This window comes from Balaenoptera physalus (genome assembly GCF_965194825.1).
Source record: "Balaenoptera physalus genome assembly, chromosome: 12".
Classification (NCBI taxonomy): Eukaryota; Metazoa; Chordata; class Mammalia; order Artiodactyla; family Balaenopteridae; genus Balaenoptera; species Balaenoptera physalus.
This window is the reverse complement of record NC_138897.1, coordinates 62,310,666-62,335,013: the sequence shown is the minus strand read 5'-3', so window position 1 is coordinate 62,335,013 and position 24,348 is coordinate 62,310,666. Positions and strand designations below refer to the sequence as shown.

At 39.9% G+C, this 24,348-nt stretch overlaps 1 protein-coding gene and 1 pseudogene across 7 annotated transcripts in view; both read left to right on the top strand.

Moving 5' to 3' along the window:
- Positions 1-24,348, top strand: part of DLGAP1 (DLG associated protein 1) — an 850,590-nt gene that overhangs the window by 391,632 nt on the left and 434,610 nt on the right. The window lies entirely within an intron of this gene.
- Positions 14,692-21,272, top strand: LOC309640211 (PX domain-containing protein kinase-like protein pseudogene; annotated as a pseudogene). The gene has a single exon. The product of its transcript is annotated as a PX domain-containing protein kinase-like protein pseudogene (transcript).

Here is a 24,348-nt window from a genome sequence, read left to right as displayed (position 1 = left end):
ACGTGGACATCACCTTGCTCCCCACAAATACATCAGAAATACATCTACATGTGGACCACCTCCTACAGAACACCTACTGAATGCTGACAGAAGACCTCAGACCTCCCAAAAGGCAAGAAACTCCCCACGTACCTGGGTAGGGCAAAAGAAAAAAGAAAAAACAGAGACAAAAGAATAGGGACAGGACCTGCACCAGTGGGAGGGAGCTGTGAAGGAGGAAAGGTTTCCACACACTAGGAAGCCCCTTCGCGGGCGGAGACTGCGGGTGGCAGAGGGGGGAAGCTTCGGGGCCACAGAGGAGAGCGCAGACACAGGGGTGCAGAAGGCAAAGCAGAGAGATTTCTGCACAGAGGACGGGTGCCGACCAGCACTCACCACCCCAGGAGGCTTGTCTGCTCACCCGCCAGGGCAGGTGGGGGCTGGGAGCAGAGGCTCAGGCTTCAGAGGTCGGATCCCAGGGAGAGGACTGGGGTTGGCTGCATGAACACAGCCTGAAGGGGGCTAGTGCACCAGAACTAGCCAGAAGGAAGTCTGGACCTGCCTAAGATGCAAGAGACCATTGTTTTGGGGTGCATGAGGAGAGGAGATTCAGAGCACTGCCTAAACGAGCTTCAGAGACGGGCGCAAGCTGCGACTATCAGCGTGGACACCAGAGATGGGCATTAAACACTAACGCTGCTGCTGCAGCCACCAAGAATCCTATGGGCAAGCACAGGTCACTATCCACACCTCCCCTCCTGGGAGCCAGTGCAGCCCGCCACTGCCCAGGGTCCTGTGACCCAGGGACAACTTCCCCAGGAGAACACACGGCACGCCCCAGGCTGTTGCAACGTCACGTGGGCCTCTGCTGCTGCAGGCTCACCCTTCCTTCTGTACCCCTCCCTTCCCCCAGCTGAGTGAGACAGAGACCCCTAATCAGCCACTCCTTTAACCCCGTCCTGTCTGGGCGGGAACAGACGCCCTCAGGCGACCTACACGCAGAGGAGGGGCCAATCCAAAGCTGAATCCCAGGAGCTGTGCGAACAAAGAACAGAAAGGGAAATTTCTCCATGCAGCCTCAAGAGCAATGGATTAAATCTCCACAATAAACTTGATGTACCCTGCATCTGTGGAATTCCTGAATAGACAACGAATCATCCCAAAATTGAGGCGGTGGACTTTGGGAGCAACTATAGGCTTGGGGTTTGCTGTATGCGACAGACTAGTTTCTGATTTTTATGTTTATCTTAGTTTACTTTTTAATGCTTATCATTGGTGGATTTGTTTATTGGCTTGGTTGCTCTCTTGTTTTTTAATTACTTCTTTATTTTAATAACTTTATTTTTTAAATTTTATTTATTTATTTTCCTCCCTTTTCTTCTGAGCTGTGTGGCTGACAGGGTCTTGGTGCTCCGGCCAGGTGTCAGGCCTGAGCCTCTGAGGTGGGAGAGCTGAGTTCAGGACATGACCAGAGGACACCTCCCAGCCCCACATAATATTAGTCAGCAACAGCTCTCCCAGAGATCTCCGTCTCAACGCTAAGACCCAGCTCCACTCAACGAGCAGCAAGCTACAGTGCTGGACACCCCATGCCACACAACTAGCAACACAGGAACACAACCCCACCCATTAGCAGAGAGGCTGCCTAAAATCATAAGTTCACAGACACCCCAAAACACACCACCAGACATGGTCCTGCCCCACCACAAAGACAAGGTGCAGCCTCATCCACCAGAACACAGGCACCAGTCCCCTCCACCAGGAAGCCTACACAACCCACTGAACCAACCTTACCCATTGGGGGCAGACACAAAAAGAACAGGAACTACAAACCTGCAGCCAGTGATAAGAAGACCCCAAACACAGTAAGTTAAGCAAAATGACAGACAGATACACAGCAGATAAAGGAGCAAGGTAAAAACCCACCAGACCAAACAAATGAAGAAGAAATAGGCAGTCTACCTGAAAAAGAATTCAGAGTAATGATAGTAAAGATGATCCAAAATCTTAGGAAATAGAATGGAGAAAATACAAGAAACATTTAACAAGGACCTAGAAGAACTACAGAGCCAACAAACAATGATGAACAACACAAATGAAATTAACAATCCACTAGAAGGGATCAATAGCAGAATAACTGAGGAAGAAGAACAGAGAAGTGACCTGGAAGATAAAATAGTGGAAATAACTACTGCAGAGCAGAATAAAGAAAAAAGAATGAAAAGAATTGAGGACAGCCTCAGAGACCTCTGGGACAACATTAAACACACCAACATTCGAATTATAGGGGTCCCAGAAAAAGAAGAGGAAAAAAATGGGACTGAGGAAATATTTGAAGAGATTATAGTTGAAAACTCCTCTAATATGGGAAAGGAAATAAGTCCAGGAAGCACAGAGAGTCCCATACAGGATAAATCCAAGGAGAAACACGCCAAGACACATTATCAATCAAACTAGCAAAAATTAAATACAAAGAAAACATATTAAAAGCAGCTAGGGAAAAGCAAAAAATAACATACAAGGGAATCCCCATAAGCTTAACAGCTGATGTTTCAGCAGAAACTCTGCAAGCCAGAAGGGAGTGGCAGGACATATTTAAAGTGATGAAAGGGAAAAACCTAAAACCAAGATTACTCTACCCAACAGGGATCTCATTCAGATTCAACAGAGAAATTAAAACCTTAACAGACAACCAAAAGCTAAGAGAATTCAGCACCACCAAACCAGCTTTACAACAAATGCTAAAGGAACTTCTCTAGGCAGGAAACACAAGAAGGAAAAGACCTACAATAAAAAACCCAAAACAATTAAGAAAATGGGAATAGGGACATACATATTGATAAGTACCTTAAATGTAAATGGACTAAATGTTCCAACCAAAAACATAGACTGGCTAAATGGATACAAAAACAAGACCTGTATATATGCTGTCTACAAGAAACCCACTTCAGACCTAGGGGCACATACGGACTGAAAGTGAAAGGATGGAAAAAGATATTCCATGCAAATGGAAATCAAAAGAAAGCTGGACTAGCAATTCTCATATCAGACAAAGTAGACTTTAAAATAGAGACTATTACAAGAGACAAAGAAGGACACTACATAATGATCAAGGGATCGATCCAAGAAGAAGATACAACAATTGTAAATATTTATGCACCCAACATAAGAGCACCTCAATACATAAGGCAAATGCTGACAGCCATAAACGGGGAAATTGACAGTAACATGATAATAGTAGGGAACTTTAATACCCCACTTTCACCAATGGACAGATCAACCATAATCAAAATAAATAAGGAAACACAAGCTTTAAACGGTAAATTAAACAAGGTGGACTTAATTGATATTTATAGGACATTCCATCCAAAAACAACAGAATACACTTTCTTCTCAAGTGCTCATGGAACATTCTCCAGGATAGATCATATCTTGAGTTACAAACCAACCCTTGGTAAATTTAAGAAAATTGAAAACACATCAAGTATCTTTTCCGACCACAATACTATGAGACTAGATATCAATTACAGGAAAAAAAATGTAAAAAATACAAACACATGGAGGCTAAACAATACACTACTTAATAACCAGGAGATCACTAAAGAAATCAAAGAGGAAACAAAAATTTGTTTCTAGGTAAACACGACGGCCCAAAACCCATGGGATGCAGCAAAAGCAGGTCCAAGAGGGAATTTTATAACAATACAATCCTACCTCAAGAGACAAGAAACATCTTAAATAAACAACCTAACCATACACCTAAAGCAATTAGAGAAAGAAGAACAAAAAAACCCCAAAGTTAGCAGAAGGAAAGAAATCATAAAGATCAGATCAGAAATAAATGAAAAAGAAATGAAGGCAACAATAGCAAAGATCAATAAAACTAAGAGCTGGTTTTTTGAGAAAATAAACAAAATTGATAAAACTTTAGCCAGACTCATCAAGAGAAAAAGGGAGAAGACTCAAATCAACAGAATTAGAAATGAAAATGAAGTAACAACTGATACTGCAGAAAAAGAAGGGATCATGAGAGATTACCACAAGCAACTATATGCCAATAAAATGGACAATCTGGAAAAAATGGACAAATTCTTAGAAAAGCACAACCTTCCAAGACTGAACCAGGAAGAAATAGAAAATATGAAGAGACCAATCACAAGCACTGAAATTGAACCTGTGATTAAAAATCTTCCAACAAACAAAAATCCAGGACCAGATGGCTGCACAGGCAAATTCTACCAAACATTTAGAGAAGAGCTAACACCTATCCTTCTCAAACTCTTCCAAAATATAGCAGAGGGAGGAACACTCCCAAACTCATTCTACGAGGCCACCATCACCATGATACCAAAACCAGACAAAGATGTCACACACAAAAAAAACTACAGGCCAATATCACTGATGAACATAGATGCAAAAGTCCTCAACAAAATACTAGCAAACAAAATCCAACATCACATTAAACGGATCATAAACCATGATCAAATGGGGTTTATCCCAGGAATGCAAGGATTCTTCAATATATGCAAATCAATCAATGTGATACACCATATTAACAAATTGAAGGATAAAACCCATATGATAATCTCACAGAAAAAGCTTTTGACAAAATTCAACACCCATTCATGATTAAAAAAACTCTCCAGAAAATAGGCAAAGAGAGAACTTACCTCAACATAATACAGGCCACATATGACAAACCCACAGCCAACATCGTTCTCAATGGTGAAAAACTGAAACCATTTCCACTAAGATCAGGAATAAGACAAGGTTGCCCACTCCCACCACTATTATTCAACATAGTTTTGGAAGTTTTATCCACAGCAATCAGAGAAGAAAAGAAATAAAGGGAATCAAAATTGGAAAAGAAGAAGTAAAACTGTCACTGTTTGCAGATGACATGATACTATACAAAGAGAATCCTAAAGATGCTACCAGAAAACTACTAGAGCTAATCAATGACTTTGGTAAAGTAGCAGGATACAAAATTAATTCACAGAAATCTCTTGCATTCCTATACTCTAATGATGAAAAATCTGAAAGAGAAATTAAGGAAACACTCCCATTTACCACTGCAACAAAAAGAATAAAATATCTAGGAATAAACCGACCTAAGGAGACAAAAGACCTGTATGCAGAAAACTATAAGACACTGATGAAAGAAATTAAAGATGACACAAACAGATGGAGAGATATACCATGTTCTTGGATTGGAAGAATCAACATTGTGAAAATGACTCTACTACCCAAAGCAATCTACAGATTCAGTGCAATCCCTATCAAACTACCAATGGCATTTTTCACAGAACTAGAACAAAACATTTCACAATTTGTATGGAAACACAAAAGACCCTGAATAGCCAAAGCAATCTTGAGAAGAAAAACGGAGCTGGAGGACTCAGGCTCCCTGACTTCAGACTATACTAGAAAGCTACAGTAATCAAGACAGTATGGTAGTGGCACCAAAACAGAAATATAGATCAATGGAACAGGATAGAAAGCCCAGAGATAAACCCACCCATATATGGTCACCTTATTTTTGATAAAGGAGGCAAGAATACACAATGGAGAAAAGAAAACCTCTTCAATAAGTGGTGCTGGGAAAACTGGACAACTACATGTAAGAGAATGAAGTTAGAACACTTCCTAACACCATACACAAAAATAAACTCAAAATGGATTAAAGACCTAAATGTAAGGCCAGACACTATCAAACTCTTAGAGGAAAACATAGGCAGAACACTCTATGACATAAATCACAGCAAGATCCTCTTTGACCCACCTCCTAGAGAAATGGAAATAAAAACAAAAATAAACAAATGGGACCTAATGAAACTTAAAAGCTTTTGTACAGCAAAGGAAATGATAAACAAGATTAAAAGACAACCCTCAGAATGGGAGAAAATATTTGCAAACAAAGCAACTGACAAAGGATTAATCTCCAAAATATACAAGGAGCTCATGCAGCTCAATATCAAAAAAACAAACAACCCAATCCAAAAATGGGCAGAAGACCTAAATAGACATTTCTCCAAAGAAGATATACAGATTGCCAACAAACACATGAAAGGATGCTCAACATCACTAATCATTAGAGAAATGCAAATCAATACTACAATGAAGTATCACCTCACACCAATCAGAATGGCCATCAACCAAAAATCTACAAACAATAAATGCTGGAGAGGGTGTGGAGAAAAGGGAACCCTCTTGCACTGTTGGTGGGAATGCAAATTGATACAGCCACTGTGGAGAACAGTATGGAGGTTTCTTAAAAAACTAGAAATAGAACTACCATACGACCCAGCAATCCCACTACTGGGCATATACCCTGAGAAAACCATAATTCAAAAAGAGTCATGTCCCACAATGTTCATTGCAGCACTATTTACAATAGCCAGGACATGGAAGCGACCTAAGTGTCCATCAACAGATGAATGGATAAAGAAGATGTGGCACATATATACAATGGAATATTACTCAGCCATAAAAGGAAACGAAATTGAGTTATTTGTAGTGAGGTGGATGGATCTAGAGTCTGTCATACAGAGTGAAGTAAGTCAGAGATAGAAAAACAAATACTGTATGCTAACACATATATATATGCAATCTAAAAAAAAAATGGTTCTGAAGAACCTCGGGGCAGGACAGGAATAAAGATGCAGGCGTAGAGAATGGACTTGAGGACACAGGGAGGGGGAAGGGTAAGCTGGGACGAAGTGAGAGAGTGGTATGAGCATATATACACTACCAAATGTAAAATAGCTAGCTAGTGGGAAGCAGCTGCATAGCACAAGGAGACTAGCTCAGTGCTTTGTGACCACCTAGAGCCGTGGGAGGGAGATGCAAGAGGGAGGGAGGGGATATGGGGATATATGTATACGTATAGCTGATTCACTTTGTTATACAGCAGAAACTAACACAACAATGTAAAGCAATTATACTCCAATAAAGATGTTTAAAAATAAATAAACAAATAAATAACAAAAGGTGTATTTACTAGTAAAAAAAAAAAAAAAAAACTACATTAAAAGGGTCATACACTGTGATCAAGTGGGATTTATTCCAGGAATGCAAGGATGGGTCAACATCTGCAAATTAATCAATGTGATACACCACATTAACAGAATGAAAGATAAAAATCATATGATCATTTCAACAGAGACAAAAAAAGCATTTGACACAATTCAATGTCCATTTATGATAAAAACTCTCAACACAGTGGGTATAGAGGGAACATACATGAACATAATAAAGGCCACATATGATAAGCACACAGCTAATATCCTAACAGTGAAAAAAGCTGAAAGATTTTTCTCTAACATCAGGAAAAGACAAGGATGCCCACTCTCATCACTTATATTTAACATAGTTTGTAAGTCCTAGCCAGAACAATTAGGCAAAAAAACCCCAATACATATAGGGTTGGAATGGAATCTCTAGAATAAATAGTCTAGGGCAATTAATGTATTACAAAACTATATTTAAGAATTAAATAGAATGAATTTCAATAGAAAAAATAAATACGTATAAAAAACCCTAAAGACTCTATCAAAAGTCTGTTAGAACTAATAAATTCAGTAACATTGCAGGATACAAAATCAGTGTACAAAAATGTGTTGCATTTCTGTACACTAGTAAGAAAGTAAGGATACAATGCCATTTACATTTACCTAAGAATTAATTTAACCAAGGAGGTAGAAGACCTGTACACGGAAACTTATAAGATCTTGATGCAAGAACTTGAAGACAAAAACAAATGTGTGCTCATGGATTGAAAGAATTAATGTTGTTAAAATGTTCATACTATTCAAAACAATCTGTGGAATCAATGCATTTCTTGGCCTCTAGGCTCTCGCGATCTAGCAGAAAAGACCGAGGCACACAGGAATGCCAACACAGTCAATAAGAGGTAAGTACAAAGGACTACAGATGCAGAGAGGAGTGAATAATTGTCTTCTGTCTAGAAGCTCAGGGAAGGCATTGTTCAGAGATTACATGTGAACCAGCCCTAAGGTGAGTGAGGTTTCTCCAGATGAAGAAAGGGGGCAAGGCGTTCTAAAAGGAGCAGTACCATAAGGGCATATGGATGTGACAGAAGCAAAGTGCATTCTGAGAGCAGTACCTAAATAATGGGAGCATCTTTTGCTTGTGAAGAAATGACAGAGATGATACTGAAACAAAAGATGGGATCCAGATTTTAAGAGGCCTTGGGCATCACCTTGGAATTGTTCTTTATCTGTAATCACTGGGCACCATCACAGGCTTCTTCAGGGGTGGGGGTGGGGGTGAGTCCTGTCATGATACAATTGTTTCAGAAAAATTAACTCTGGCAGGAGAAGGAAGAGAGACTGAGAAGAATGTGGTGAAATGGTGGGGGGAGAGGGGCAGGAGCGCAGTGGGGGGCTGGAGGCTGCGGGCTGCCATCCTCCCCTCCAAACCACCATGCAGCTGCCACATAACAGACTCTATAGCAAATATGTAAAAGTCTTAGATGAAAACATAGGAAGAACATTCTTTGACATAAATCACAGCAATGTCCCTTTTGATCCATCTCCTAGAGTAATGGAAATAAAAATAAACAAGTGGGACATAATTAAACTGAAAAGCTTTTGCACAGCAAAGGAAACCATAAACAAAACTAAAACACAACCCACAGGATGGGAGAAAATATTTGCAAATGATCCAACCAACGGGATTAATCTTCAAAATCTACAAACAGCTCATGCAGCTCAATATCAAAACGAAAACAAGCAACCCAATCAAAAAATGGGAAGAAGACCTAAATAGACATTTCTCCAAAGAAGACATACAGATGGCCAAGAGGCACATGAAAAGATGCTCAACATCACTAATTATTAGAGAAATATCAAATCAGAACTAAAATGCAATATCACCTCACACCAGTCAGAATGGCCATCATCAAAACAATCTACAAACAATAAATGCTGGAGAGGGTGTGGAGAAAAGGGAACTCTCCTACACTGTTGGCAGGAATGTAAATCAGTACAGCCACTACAGAGAACAATATGGAGGTTCCTTAAAAAACTAAAAACAGAGCTAACATATGATCCAGCAATCCCACTCCTGGGCATATATCTGGAGAAGACCATGGTTCGAAAGGATACATGCATCCCAGTGTTCACTGCAGCCTACTTAGAGTAGCCAAGACGTGGAAGCAACCTAAATGTCCATCAACAGAGGAATGGATAAAGAAGATGGGGTGTATGTATACAATGGAATATTACTCAGCCATAAAAAAGAATGAAATAATGCCATTTGCAGCAATATGGATGGACCTGGAGATCATCATACTAACTGAAGTAAGTCAGAGAAAGACAAATGTCATATGATATCGCTTATGTGAAATCTTAAAAAGATACAAATGAACTTATTTACAAAACAGAAGCAGACGCACAGACTTAGAAAACAAATGTATGGTTACCAAAGGGGAAAGGTTGGGGGGAGGGATAAATTATGAGGTTGGGATTAACATATACACGCTGCTATATATAAAATAGATAACCAACAAGGACCTACTGTATGGCACATGGAACTCTGCTCAATATTCTGTAATAACCTAAATGGGAAGAGAATTTGAAGAATAGAGACATGTATATGTATAACTGAATCACTTTGCTGTAATCTGAAACTAACACAACATTGTTAATCAACTGTACCCCAATATAAAATAAAAATTTTGGACTTCCCTGGTGGCGCAGTGGTTAAGAATCCGCCTGCCAATGCAGGAGACATGGGTTCGAGGCCTGGTCCAGGAAGATTCCACATGCCATGGAGCATTTAAGCCACAACTACTGAAGCCCATGCACCTAGAGCCCGTGCTCCGCAACAAGAGAAGACACTGCAGTGAGAAACCCGTGCACCCCAACAAAGAGTAGCCCCTGCTCGACACAACTAGAGAGAAGCCCGCGCACAGCAACGAAGACCCAATTCAGCCAAAAATAAATAAATTTATTAAAAAATAAAATAAAATAGAAATTTTTTTTTAAAAAGAGGCTGCTGAAGACTTAAAACCTGAAGTATGAAGACTTAAATATGAGGGGGGGGATTGAAGCTGAGTCATGCATGTGTAGGCAAGGAAAACTTTCCCTCTACTCTCCCAGGTTCAATAGCTGGGTCTATGAAATAAACTAACAACACAGACTAACAGGAGAAAAAGTATACAAATGCACTAACTTTTTTTTTTTTTTTTTTAAACATCTTTACTGGAGTATAATTGCTTTACAATGGTGTGTTAGTTTCTGCTTTATAACAAAGTGAATCAGTTATACATATACATATTTCCCCATATCTCTTCCCTCTTGTGTCTGCCTCCCTCCCACCCTCCCTATCCTGCCTCTCTAGGTGGTCACAAAGCGCCGAGCTGATCTCCCTGTGCTATGTGGCTGCTTCCCACTAGCTATCTATTTTACGTTTGGTAGTGTATATATGTCCATGCCTCTCTCTCACTTCATCCCAGCTTACCCTTCCCCCTCCCCATATCCTCAAGTCCATTCTCTACTAGGTTTGTGTCTTTATTCTCATCTTGCCCCTAGGTTCTTCATGACTTTTTTTTTTTTTTTTTTTTTAAGATTCCATATATATGTGTTAGCATACAGTATTTGTCTTTCTCTTTCTGACTTACTTCACTCTGTATGACAGACTCTAGGTCCACCTACCTCACTACAAATAACTCAATTTCCTTTCTTTTTCTGGCTGAGTAATCTTCCACTGTATACATGTGCCACATCTTCTTTATCCATTCATCTGTTGATGGACACTTAGGTTGCTTCCACGTCCTGGCTATTGTAAATAGAGCACAAATGCAATAACTTTTAATGTTATATCCATGGGGGCATCCCCGGGGGGAAAAAAGTGAATACCCAAAAGAGATGTGAGATTTGAGCATTTATATACCATACTGTCTTAATAGCGGAAGTGGAAGGGGGATGTAGGCCACTTCAAGGAGAGTGAATGATTTTTAGGAAAGATGGATAGGGCCTTGGAAGGGTAGATGGGAGACGTGATGGTTGTGACAGAGCTTGTCTGGCTGTGATGGGGACTTCTAGTGTCCTCTCGTTTGTTAAGAGTCAGTCTTCCCTGGGTGATGAAACTCCCAGGAAGGGATGGATGAGAGTTAAGTTCCTTTGGGCGGATCTGTATGTCGGGGAATTCAGAGAAGACCTTTCCCTGCATTTGCATTTTTAGCTCGAAATTAGCCTTACACCAATGAGGCATATTTTAGGGTGGCATATTCTGCCACCCTTCACATTCAATAAATAATTCTTAATTATTGGGAAAGTCAAAGATGAATATGGCATGGCATTTGCCATTAGGACTTGGAGCGAGAATTTAGGGCTCTGATAAGGGGAGAAACATTAGCTTCAGAGTAGAATGAAGAACCAGAGGCAGGGGTGTGTGTGACATTTTTGAAGAATGGTGATTATAGATCTGTTTAGCCTGCACAAGGTGAAGGTTTAGGTAGGTGACAAGTAAGAGAGTAAGTCTTTTCCAACCTGGCTCCGCATCAGCTCCAAGGGGAACTTTACTGACTCACCTACTTTCCAGGTGCTTCCTGGACATATGTGTTGCAAACAAATAACCAAGTAAAATTACCAATAGAACTTGATGCACGACTAGGGTTGAGAACTACTGGAACAGGTCAGATATTAGGAACTGGATTATGGATGCTCTGAGTTTTAGAGAAGACAGTGAGCAGTGGATTGCTGTGGACCAGGCATGATGGAGGGGGATCCCTGTCCGAATGGCTAAGCAGGGATGAGAAGGAAGAAACGAGGCACAAAGATACACTGATAGTCATGGAGGCGTGGACAGAAGGGAGAGAGTAGGCAAACAGAAGTCTGCTGCATCGTAAAGTCTTGAGAACATGCCGATGTTCACTGCCCCACCCAGAGTACCCAGTATCTTGACTCACAGAATGAGAATGGAGTAGGTATTTGTTGAATAAATGACTGAATCAAGTAAACACATGGGGAAAAAACCCAGGAAAACTGAGGGGTTGTGGAATATGGTATCACCAAAACATAATTCAGAAGAATGAATGTTTAGAGGAAAAACCTGAATCCAGTTTTAGACTTAGTAGGTTTAAGTAAACAGACATGATGATAGAGGTTCAAATGTTTGACAAGCCAGTGTACAAAAGGAAGCCGTCGGGCTCCTAAGTTTCTATAAGTTTCCATCACTCCCTCCTGTTTCGTTTGTATTTGACTAGGGGACTAAAATATGCATAATGTTTCTAACAGACAAAATCTACCCTGGGATCCACTGAGTGCCACTAAAGGGTCTGGTATCTGCTCTAGAGAAATCCTGATTGAATGACAAAGACGCTAAGAACAGTAAGTCACGATGGAGGAGCAAGGTGGGAAGAATGGAGCCTGTGAACCGCAGATATTCCAAAGGAGGGAAGGATTAAGGTTGTAGGGAATGTCTGTCTATATTTCAAAGCCAACTGCCAGCTTCCCACTACGCCTCCCCAATCCAGCACACCCCACCCAACAACAAGCACGTGTGCGCGTGCGCACATACACACACACACACACCCAATTGCTTGGGCAGTTAGGGACCCAGAGAGTCTGTTGAGCAGGCTCTTGACTTTTTTGGAACCATAATATAGAAAGAAATGCCTGAGGCAAAAGGTTAATGCACCGCCAGAGATCACGGCCACCTTCCATTTATCCAAGCTCAACGCTAACATTTTAACTTCAAAAATATGCCCCATTATTTCCAGCTTGATCTCTTAGTGATTTTATGTAGGTTATTTTGATGAAAGCTGAAAATCTTTCACACGCTGGTTGTTTTATACTGTGTAGCCAAAATTAATAGACCAGAAACACCTTCCTTTTAGTGACTCACTCTTTTTCCTTTTCTGATTCATATAGTTTACCTTTTTTTGTTTTTTTCACAGTACAGATCAGTGAGTATTCTGGTAGTCTAACTGATGTATATTTCAGGGTGAACAACAGAACATTAACATTGGCTGAGGGCAGGACTGGAGAATATTCACCTTACCTTCTGTGAAGAACAGGCTAACAAGGCTAGAAGGGAAAAGGGGGTTACTGAGGAGGAGGAGGAGGGAAGTCCTCCTAGCTTTTTGGTATTAACCTACCTGCTCCATCCATGATACCCAGGAAACAAGACAAAAAGTTTCAAAAAATATTAATACCATAGAGAGGAAAATAGAGTTGCAATTACCTCAAGTCCATTGATCCTTCTTCAATGATGAAAGAAACAGCATCTGAAACAGAGAACACATAAGTGGCTCAGAAATAGAAAGCTGCCCCTCTCTCTGAAGTCAACGTGACAAATCTTGCTTAAGGCAGACAAGTCTACTTACTTGAACCATACAGCTTAAACCATATATAAGAATTCTTTAATTATGATATGGCCTTAAGTTAAATTCCCTGGAATTTCTGTGGATTCCTCAAAATTCATCCTGAATATTCAATGCTTTTAAGCTCTTAAATCATCCACTGGGACTCCAATCAGGCTGTCAGTTCTTTGAACTTCTCCACCTTTAGACCCTGTTACCCAGTCCTTGCTGGACTTCCTTCCCAGAGCCTGAGGCTGTGTCAGCACCGGCACCCACACCGAACACAGATGCACCCACACAGAACACGGACGCACCCACACAGAACACGGATGCACCCACACAGCACGTGAATGCACCCACACACCCTTTAACTGTGAACAAATGAAGATGAAAGCATTGATGAAACTGGCAGAGCTAATGACCCCTTCCAGTGTCTGCTGGCTGGTCCCTGTCCTCCTGTTGGGAATTTTCTCCGTATCTATGACATCCCTCTCTCCAACCTCTCTGCCTCTCTTCTTCTCTCCTCTATTAAAACAGCAACAGATTTGATACCATCAGTTTGTCTTTGATAGAAACACTTTCACACAAAATGCCATGTCTTTCAAACGTTCCCATTGGATGCCTGTTTGTGTCAATCTCTATCTATAAAATGAAAGATTTTCTGTTTCAAGTTGAAAGAGTTTCTAAGCTGAACATTAAGCAGGGATAACTTTAAATGCCTTGAAGATAAATCTGCTTCCTATGTTAAGCTGCCTGAACAAGAAGAAAATGGACCCCCAGAGAAATTAGATCCTTGGGCTACTGTCTTTCTTTCTTTTTTTTTCTCTCTCTTAAGAGTCATTCTCTTCCCATTTCTCTGCCCAAGGCGTCTGGACCCAGGGCTAATTCTTAGGGCATCCTCTCTCTCTCCACCACCCAGAGTAGAGACTCCAAACACAACCCTAACAGATGTCTAATCATCCCTTGGGAAGCTTTCTGTCCAACTACTGAATGCTTCCAGTGTATTTCCCTCATCTTTCTATCTTCCCACTGGCGTCACACTTCTCTAAGCCTCATCCTCTACCACCCTCATTAAGAATCAGTGCTAACACCAAAGGAAACCATAAACTAAATGAAAAGACAACCTACAGAATGGGAGAAAATATTTGCAACCGATGCAACCAACAAGGGCTTAATCTCCAAAATACACAAACAGCTCATACAATTCAACAGCATAAAAAGCAAACAATCCAATAGAAAAATGGGCAGAAGACCTAAATGGACATTTCTCCAAAGAAGAAATACAGATGGCCAATAGGCACATGAAAAGATGCTCAACATTGCTAATTATTAGAGAAATGCAAATCAAAATTAGAATGAGATATCACCTCAGACCAGCTAGAATGGCCATCATTAAAAAGTCTGGGCAGTGGCGGCGGATCCCGGCAGGTGATGGGAGTCGGTGCCTCTGGACCTGCCCCTGGTCCCGAGGCGTTGGTGGTGAATGGGCATTCCGGGATGGCCTTCATGGAGAAGCCACCGGCCAGCAAGGTCCTGCTGGACAACACGGTGCCGCTGACAGCAGCCATCGAGGCGAGCCAGAGCCTGCAGTCCCACGTGGAATATATCATTTGAGTACAAAGAGGAATTTCTGTAGAAAATAGTTGGCAGATTGTTAGGAGATACAGTGACTTTGATTTGCTGAACAACAGCTTGCAGACTGCAGGCCTAAGTCTACCTCTTCCTCCGACAAAACTGATCGGTAACATGGATCATGAATTCATAGCTGGGAGGCAGAAAGGTCTTCAGAACTATCTCAACATTATCACCACAAATCATATCTTGTCTAATTGTGAGCTGGTTAAGAAGCTTTTAGATCCAAACAACTATTCTGCAGACTATACTGAGATTGCCTTACAACAGGTTTCCATGTTCTTCCAATCAGAACCAAAGTGGGAGATGGCGGAACCATTGAAATACATAGGTTGGAGGATAAGGAAGAAATATTTCTTGATGAAGATTAAAAATCAGCCAAAGGAGCAGCTAGTGTTAAGCTGGGCTGACCTCGGTCCTGACAAGTATCTGTCAGATAAAGATTTTCAGTGTCTAATCAAACTTCTGCCGTCCTGTTTGCACCCTTACATCTATCATGTTACCTTTGCCACAGCTAACAAATCCTCAGCATTGCTAATTAGAATGTTTAATGAAAAAGGAACTTTGAAGGACCTGATCTACAAGGCAAAACCAAAAGACCCATTCCTAAGGTACTACTGCAACCCTAAGAAGATTCAAGGCCGTGAACTCCAGCAAATAAAAACATACGGGCAACAAATATTAGCGGTACTAAAGTTTCTCCTTGACAAGGGATTCCCTTATGGGCATCTTCATGCTTCCAATGTGTTGCTGGAAGGGGACACTTGCCGGCTGCTGGACCTTGAGAATTCCTTGTTGGGCCTTCCTTCTTTCTACTGATCTTATTTCTCACAATTCAGGAAAATCAATACATTGGAGAGTGTGGACGTCCACTGCTTTGGCCACTTACTGTATGAGATGACGACCGCCAGACTCGGTGCCTATAGACTCCTTCTCTCCTGCACTGTCTATGGCTGTGGTGGCCATGTTGGAGTCTACACTGTCTTGTGAAGCCTGTAAAGATGGCAGGTCCACCATTTCCTGGCTCTTACAGATGCCATTATTCAGTGATGTTCTGCTAACTACTTCCGAAAAGCCACAGTTTAAGATCCCCACAAAGTTAAAAGAGGCATCGAGCATTGCCAAAGAATGTATAGAAAAGAGGCTAATTGACGAACAGAAACAGGTCCACCAGCATCAAAGACTGATGAGACCTCAGTCTCACCATGGATCTGAAGAAGAAAGAAAATAGAGGAAGATTATAGTTTGAAAGAAGTCAAAACAATCTGCTGTTGAAAATAGTGAAGAGCATTCAGCAAAATACAGCAACTCCAGTAATTCAGCAGAATCTAGGGCCAGCTCACCTCTCACATCCCCGTCATCACCGACTCCACCCTCCACAGCAGGGATGCCCGCATTACCTCCTCCTCCTCCTCCACCTCCTTCTCCGCCACCAGCAGCTCTCTTGCCTCCTGAGAGCACAGAGGCACCCACACAGCTTCTGCCCCAGGCTGTGAATGGCGTGAGCCAAGGGGCCTTACTCACCTCCATCCAGAATTTCCAAAAAGGAACTTTGAGGAAAGCGAAAACCTGTGATCATAGCGCTCCTAAGATTGGCTAAAGCTTTGTGTGTACACTTGGAGGGAAAAGTTCTTTTTTTCCTTCCACCTCCAACCCCTAAAGTACCCTCTTTCTGGATGAATAATTGCTGAGCCAGTACAGCAACATACGACTTTGCAGATGCTCGTGTAAGAGGCTTTTCAAGAGGGAAATAATCTTCAAGTAGAGTAAAGTCAGGCTAGCATTGCTGCCTTAAGAAATATTTTGCTCCTTTGTTACTGTTGAAAAGGAATCTTGTTCATCCTCTAATGGTCATCTTTTGGTGGCAGCAGCATATTGGAATCAATTATTTCCACCAACAGAAGGAAATGGACAAAAAACAAAAACAATGACAATATACAGTCACAGCAGTGAATGGCCTTTGTGTTGCAATCCCTCCTATCCTGTCAGACAGCTCCTAGAAATGTTCCTCTCATAGTTCATTTTCTATTCTAAAGCATTTTCTGGTTATTTCTTAGATAACTCCCATTTTTACTACCTTAATTTCATCCTAGACATTAACACTGTAGCCCAAAGCACAGTTACGCCGCTGAGAGTCAGAGAAGCAACTGAGTTCTTCATTTTCCCCTCAAATAGAACGGAGAAAGTTCATAACAGTCTCTTAAGTTCAAACAGGAACTCCACTGTGGTTATAGAACTCAGGGCTGCTAAAGGAACTACTCTAGACTCTTAGTTCACTTTAGTTAGTATGTATCGAACAGACAAAAAAATGTTAACATCAGAAAAAGCTCTTTAGGGGCTTCCCTGGTGGTGCAGTGGTTGAGAGTCTGCCTGCTAATGCAGGGGACACAGGTTCGAGCCCTGGTCTGGGAAGATCCCACATGCCGCGGAGCAGCTGGGCCCGTGAGCCACAACTACTGAGCCTGCACGTCTGGAGCCTGTGCTCTGCAACAAGAGAGGCCATGATAGTGAGAGGCCCGTGCACCGCGATGAAGAGTGGCCCCCGCTTGCCACAACTAGAGAAAGCCCTCGCACAGAAACGAAGACCCAACACAGCCATAAATTAATTAATTAATTAATTAATTTTTTAAAAAAAGAAAAGCTCTTTAGAGGATCTTCTTAATCCTCAGCAATTAAGTCAAGTTTGGGGTTTGCCAGGGGAGGGTGTTATTATTACAACACAAGTACATTTGGCAAAATGAGTTCTGATTTTTGAAAGATTTATCCAAATATATCATCTTTTTAATGTTACTCATTTATTAGAAAGATCCTTTATCCTATGATTTGCTTAAACCCTTAAATAAATTGCACTTTAAAGGATTATAAATAATCCATCTAAAAATTCAAGTTACACACATCAGTGTTGGTTACGATGCAGAGAGAATGTCATTGTGTATAGTTTCATATAATTTGTGATAAATGTTCAGCTGTATTTTTTATTAAAATAAACCATATCACAAAAAAAAAAGTCTACAAATAACAAACGTGGAGAAAAGGGAACCCTCATACACTGTTGGTGAGAATGTAAGTTGGTGCAGCCACTGTGGAAAACAGTATGCAGGTTCCTCAGAAAACTAAAAATAGAGTTGCCATATGATCCAGCAATCCCACTCCTCAGCATATATCCAGACAAAACTATAATTCTAAAAGATACATGCACCTCTATGTTCATAGCAGCACTATTCACCATAGCCAAGACATGGAAACAACCTAAATGTCCATTGACAGATGAATGGATAAAGAAGATGTGGCAATATATATACAAAGGAATATTACTCAGCCATAAAAAATGAAATAATGCCATTTGCAGCAACATGGATGCAACTAGAGATTATTATACTAAGTGAAGTCAGTCAGAAAGACAAAGACAAATATCATATGATATCACTTATTTGTGGAATCTAAAATATGACACAAATGAACCTATCTATGAAACAGAAACAGAATCACAGACAATAGAGACTAGACTTCTGGTTGCCAAGGGGGAGGGGGGTGGGAGAGGGAAGGATTGGGAGTTTGGGATTAGCAGATGCAAACTATTATATGTAAAATAGATAAACAACAAAGTCCTACTGTATAGCACAGAGAACTAGATTCAATATCCTGAGATAAACCATAATGGAAAAGAATGTGAAAAAGAATGTATGTATATATATAACTGAGTCACTTTGCTGTACAGCAGAAATTAACACAACATTATAAATCAACTATACTTCAATTTAAAAAAAAAAAAGGAATCATTGCTAATACCCTGTTGCGGGGAGGAAAGGAAGAAGAGGTGTTTCCTACTGTCCCAAGGGCCGGTGATCACGAAGGGGCACTTCCGAAGGGCGACCCGTGTTCTACTGGCCTCAGTGTCAGCGCCCAGGACACTCAGGACCGCAGTGGGATTCTTCCCAGACTGGAGAGGGAGGCATTAGATAGGGTCCTGGCAGTGTGAAATGACATCAACAGATCCCCGAACTGCGGAGATTTCACTGCTGAAGATTCGAGTGTTAACATGCGTGGCTGATGATGGGACCAGGACGATGAAACAATGTAGCGCATCAGAAAGACTGTTACCGTAGACAGAGGCAGAGAGATGCTCACTAACCAAGTAAAACAGAAGCATCCAAACTTTTAGTCTTTTTAACGGTAATCTGGAAAATGGCAGCAAGCTGGCATCATTTTTGAACTCCCCAAATCACCCCATACAAACAGAGCAACTAGGAGAGCAAAAGCAAAACCTCACAGGCCACATCTACAGTCAAGTGGTGGGAAAACATATCCCTGTGAACCCCCGGTATATGTGTGGGTTGGAATCAATGACTGGTGATGTTAAGATATGCGTGTTACAGGAAACAGAAAGAAGGAGGCAGAAAGGCCTCCTGTGGCCCCAGGAGCCTGTAGAGTCTTGTTGGCTCCAGTTTGTGGGTGAACACAGAGCACCACTGTGGGTGGTGCTGGGGCAGCCTGGGCCCCATGGACCCTCAACAGAGACCCATAACAGACGTAACCAACGTCCCCTCTGAGACAAAGCCCCGCACTGACGAGAAAATGCTGGGGATGGAATCCGTATTGAGCAGGAAAGAGACAATAGGGGCAAAGGAGACAAGAGAAAGAGAAGATCTAGATAAAAGTTGGGGAGGGGGAAAGGGTAGCTACCAGACACTGTGAGGCTGTCATTGTGAACGCTTCCCAAGACAGATGCGGGGGGCTAGAGCTGTGAAGCCAGGGCACTCTCCTGATCCCACCTTCCCTCCTAAGAGTAAAGAAAACTCATGCCAGTTAAACGTTAGTACAGAAAACAATTGCGGTCAAAGCCATAAGGGAAAATGGACCTGTGAAACACAATAATGTCCCTACAGACATGAAACGCATGCTGGCAAGACAGGCCGACCCAAAAATGACAGTCTAATAATTCATATCAAGCTAAATAAAAGGGAAATAAATGATAGAAGCCTTGAAAGAACAGCATAACCCCAAATTTAAAAAACTCAAGAAGATGCTAATTAGAGAAAACACAGACTTGAAAAGCAAGTCTATAAAATTTGGGAAACTACTAGAGAAGAAAGAAAAATTCACTTTAAAATCTCAGACTAAATTAGAACAACCAAAGCCGTGAATGAACACCACAGAAAAATGCTTTAAGAAAAATAGAATGGGAAAGAATGACTATCTTTTAAATAAAAAGATAAAATATATATACATACTTATATATATACATATATGTAAAAAAGATATAGACAACAGGAAAGGAGATCTAGTATCATAGAAGTACCTAAAAAAGAGAATCAGTGTAATGAAAGAGAACATATATTATCAATTATAATTCAAGAATATTTTTCTGAAATTAAAAAAAATACTTGCACTACATATTGAAAGGACATACCTGGCAAAATTGACCCAGAATGGCCTGCACCTAAACATAGTCTAGTAAAACTACTGATCTTTAAATAAAAAGAAAAAATTCTTTCTGGTGCCAAATTTAAAGATTAATAGCCCTTATAAAGAAAGAAAATGAGACTGTCATCAGATTTGGCAATAGCAGTGCTTTATGCCAGAGGACAACAGGGTAACGTTTAAGAAATACAAGGAAAGCAAACCTGAGCTAAGGAGTTTATATCCAGCTACACTGATCTTTAAATGTAATGGTCACAATTGTTTATGCCCACGTAAGAACCCAGAGTATAGTTCCTATGAGTCTTTCCTGGGAAATTTACTGGAGAACAAGCTTCAGACAACCAAAATGATGGAAGAGACATCAACAGTAGTAGTGGTAGTAAGCACTAAATACAGTGTATTTGTTTGTATAAATTGGAGTCCCTGTAGGTTCTAAGGGAGAGGGTGTAAGAGGAAATGGCCAAAGGATGGAGGGTAGATGAGAAAGAGGATATGAGACGTAGAGGAAAGCCCTCTGATTGTCTCACAGGTATCAATGGGGAGCAAAAAGGTACTCGTTGAAAGTAGATTCTGGGGAATGGGAAACAGGGAGAAGAAGGGGTCACTAGCTAATGTCAATTTCGTTCATAGTAGGGTGTTAGGAGGAAGTAGTAAAAGGGGGATTAAAGGTATCATACACAGATGTTAGTAAGTTCATACACCATATTAGCTCATGTCAAAATATTAATAAGAAGACATCAGAACAAAGAAACACAAACCTTTCTAAATACAAAAAGATATGCAAAAGGGAGAGAGCAAGCAAACACTGTAGACCAGTACTTCTCAAACTATTGGTCGGGAAGGACCAGTAGTTTTGTTTGTTTGTTTGCTTTTTGTTTTTTGTTTCCCCCCCCCCCCCGAACAATGGCAAACCGCTATTTTTGTAAAATACACAGTCATATGCTTGGACTTTACGGCAGATTGCCTAAACATTTCTAAATGTGTTCTTTTGCTTTCTGTACATATGCCATGGCTTAGTAACAAACAGTTCATGGATCAGACTGGTAAAGACCATCCAGTGAAAGAATAGGAATGTAAAGCAATAAGATTAGGGGTGCGTGTATATATTATATATATGGAAATATACATAACATTAATGTGACAAAACTGATGCCTGTTAAATTAATTAAACAAGGAGGCCATTAGACTCATGCCCTGATGCCACAGAACCCTGTGTAAGCAAACCAAAACCTAAGACAGTAAATGCTTCCAGGTTACAAAATTAAGACCTAAGGACAACCCATCACAAAGAGCCAACTGGGCTTTAAGCTGCAGCTGATCAGTAATTTCCTTACTTCGCTTCCACCTTTTCTCTGTAACTTTCTCCCCAGGCTTCCGTCAGTGGAGCTATTAAAAATTTCCAGTTTGGCACTGCCCTTTTGAATCAATTTTTGCTCAGATCTTAAATTTTTTAAGATCTTTTAACATGTCAAACATTTAGATCCTATTAATAAATGTAAAAGGGCTTAATTCACCAATTTCTTAGAAAGGATTTTCAGATTACTTAACAAGGCAAAATCCAACACTCCAGGTTAATATATTGATATATTATTTATGTATATTTTATATATGTATACTTTTCTCCACTTGGAATAATACATGTAATTTTTTCAGATGAAGGAAAGTCTGAAAATTACACTAACACTTGTCTAATAAAGAGGAAGGGGATAAAAATATATATGATCTGGGTGCATATGTAAAATTAATACATATATAAGTAAACATTAACATTAATGAAAGGATAAAAATCAGAGCCTTTAAAAATAAAATAGTAACCAAAAGGTAGAGGTAGGAAATAGGACAGAGGGGAAGAGGGGATAAGAATAAAAACTAGATTTGTTTTCTAAATTTGACTTTAGAGTCATATAAAAATTTACATAATTATAAAATTAAATTTAACGTAAAGCAGTCTCTAAACATCAAAATGTGACAGCTGAGCCTTATGTCCAGCAGGTGGCATAACAACACCAGGAGTACCCTTCCAAGTGTCTCTGAAACAGAGACTTGACTGTTGTCCTAAGTGGAATGTTACCATAAGGGCAAAAACAACTACAGAGAAACTTAAACTGATATTTTCATCATTTTCTTGGTGGTATCTTAATATTTATTCTGAGACCATGTGTGTGTATTATGGATAAAAGCAAATGAGTAATTATATCATTGAAAACCTGAATATTTGACATAAGGAAAGTACACGGCAAAAAATAAAATCCTCTACTACTGAATTTGAATAACAAGTATTTTATTAAACTAAATAATTCCTAGCTTTGTCCTCTGAAAAGACTTAGAAACAAATGCTCGATCTCACACACTGAGATCATGGTCTCCACATACCATTTTCTACTAAAAGGAATCAAGTGCTCCTTGAAGAAACAGCTGATTACAGGTCTGTGGCAGGAAATATATAAGATGATATCAGAATATCAAAGGCAGCTTCGATGATATCAGAATGCTGATATTAAGTTAAAGAAGCTCCCAGCAGCCAAAGGTGAGAAAACTTAAACAATAATAAACACAGTAACTGCAATAAGTTGAAACACGTCAAGTGTGCTAAACTTCGTGTATTCCTAATGATAACTATGAAAATAAAATACTACTGACCATCCTTGAAAATTCAGGGAAACCAAAATCATTACAAACTAGCAAAGAGGAGCGATCAGGGAGGATGGAGGAGGGATGGAATGGGAGTTTGGGGCTAGCAGATGCAAACTAGTATATAGGATGGGTAAACAACAAGGTCCTACTGTATAGCACAGGGGACTGTATTTAATATCCTGTGATAAACCATAATGGAAAACAATATGAAAAAGAATATATATATATGTATAATTGAATCACTTTGCTGTACAGAAATTAACACAACATTGTAAATCAACTATACTTCGATTTAAAAAATTACAAATAAAAAATAAAGGGGAGAGATCAAATATTTATCCTGCTTTCTCTATACAGACTATTCCAAGTAACCAAGTAGTAGATGAGATGTTTCTTTTCATAGAAGTATTTCATCTAATAAATGAAGAAGGAATTTTAAAATTTCAATGCCACCATTTTACAACCTTTAATGAATCATCAGATTCAGACAATGGTAATCACTGACTGCCGATATCACCAAAAAGCCATTAGGCATGTGCTTCTGGATGGAGGTATACCCCACCACCTATGGGATATTTTTGCCAGAAACTGAACCTTAATCTGATGACATTGCTATTCAGTACTAGTTCTGTGGAGCCATCGAGCATTTGAAATGTGCCGAAGCCAAATGGAGATGCGCTTTAAATGTAAAATACACACCAGATATATCGCAAAAACTTAGTATGAAAAAAAGAATGTAAACTACTTCAATAATATTTATTATTGACTACAAGCTAAAATAATATTTGCATATGTTAGATTTTTAAAAATTATATCATTAAAATGAATTTCAGCTAATTCTCTTCCTTTTTTAAATGTCATTATAAAATTTAAAAGTACATCGATGGTTAAAATAAGTGTATAAAAGGTAAAATAAAATTATGTTTATGGCTAATATTATATTTCTATTTGGACAGTCTTGCTCTAGTTGTAACTACAGCTTACAGGAAATACCTTGAACAAAGGAACATGTTACATGGCACCAGAACGGAAATAGCAAAATCCAGGCTTTTGGAATCACTGTAATTCATACTTCTAATCCATTTTAACGAGAGTCAAATTTACCACAAATGTATGTGCCTGAGATTATAATTCACGTAGAGGTAGTCATGAATATTAATATCGATGAAATCACAGATTTGGTTTCTCAGTTATATTCTCACTGTTGCTCATAAAAATAAATGTATAACAATTAAAAACTTATAAAACTTTGCATTGCCTAAAGTAATTTATTACCAGTGGTATGTGAACTGCCCTATGCAAAACAATGATGTATAATTAGTTCCTCCTGAAATTTTTAATTTTTAAATAAA